Source organism: Neophocaena asiaeorientalis, unplaced genomic scaffold (genome assembly GCF_003031525.2).
Source record: "Neophocaena asiaeorientalis asiaeorientalis breed wild unplaced genomic scaffold, Neophocaena_asiaeorientalis_V1.1 scaffold240, whole genome shotgun sequence".
Lineage (NCBI taxonomy): Eukaryota > Metazoa > Chordata > Mammalia > Artiodactyla > Phocoenidae > Neophocaena > Neophocaena asiaeorientalis.
Window position 1 is genome coordinate 587,448 of NW_020185331.1, and position 942 is coordinate 588,389.

The 942-nt window shown below is 31.7% G+C and overlaps 1 non-coding gene across 1 annotated transcript; it reads left to right on the top strand.

Moving 5' to 3' along the window:
* Nucleotides 1-416: 416 nt before the first annotated feature.
* On the top strand, nt 417-523 carry LOC112393082 (U6 spliceosomal RNA). The gene has a single exon (XR_003001816.1). It is a non-coding gene; the product is annotated as a U6 spliceosomal RNA (small nuclear RNA).
* Nucleotides 524-942: the final 419 nt, after the last annotated feature.

A 942-nucleotide genomic window follows, 5' to 3' on the forward strand; every position in this document is an offset into this window, starting at 1 on the left:
TATATATATATATATATATATATATATATATATAACTGAATCACTTTTCTGTACACTTGAAACTAATACAACATTGTAAATTAACTATCCTTCAATTTAAAAAAACTGAAAAAAAAAGAAATATGGTGCCAATTAACTCAAGTTTCCACAGGTTACTCCTTATGTAATAGATGAAATACAAATTGTTTCTTCTGTTGCCTAAGTAAACACAGTCCTCAAGTAGACATTTAAGAACTTGAAAAGTCCATTGATTCAGACATATCTAACTCGTTCTTTCAAAAGTTGCATAATACTCCATGGTACCATAATGTATCAACTGTCTTCTACTGATAAAGCTCATGGTAAATTCTTATTTTTCTTCAGGTAAGGTGCATCTTTTTGCCTCTACAAAGCCAGGCCACAATAAATTTCCTTGAGTGCTAGCTTCAGCAGCACACATACTGAAACTGGAACCATACAGAAAAGATTAGCATGGCCCCAACACAAGGATGACACGCAAATTCATGTAGCATTCCATATTTTTAAATAAATAAATTTCCTTGAACATATTTCTTTATGTACTGGTGTTATCTTTCTGTAGGAGAGATTACAAAAAATAGGATTGCTGGGTTGAGGGCTATGTGAATTTTAAAATACATATTGTTATAATACTTTCCAGAAAGGCTGTAGAAATTGGCATTACAACCCATATTGATAGTCTCACCAGTATTTTTTATTTTTGACAATCTAATGGATCAAAATGCTGTGTTCTTTATTGTACTAATTTGAATTTTCTTGAACACCATTGAGGCTGAGGATCTTTTCATATTGCTGATGATTTGCCTTTTTTTCTGGAATTGCCTGTTGAATGGTTTGTCAAATTTTAATTGGACTGATTGTCTTCTTTCATTTGGTTTGTAGGAGCTAAGGTACATTAGCAACATTTGTCCTCTGTTATCTGTA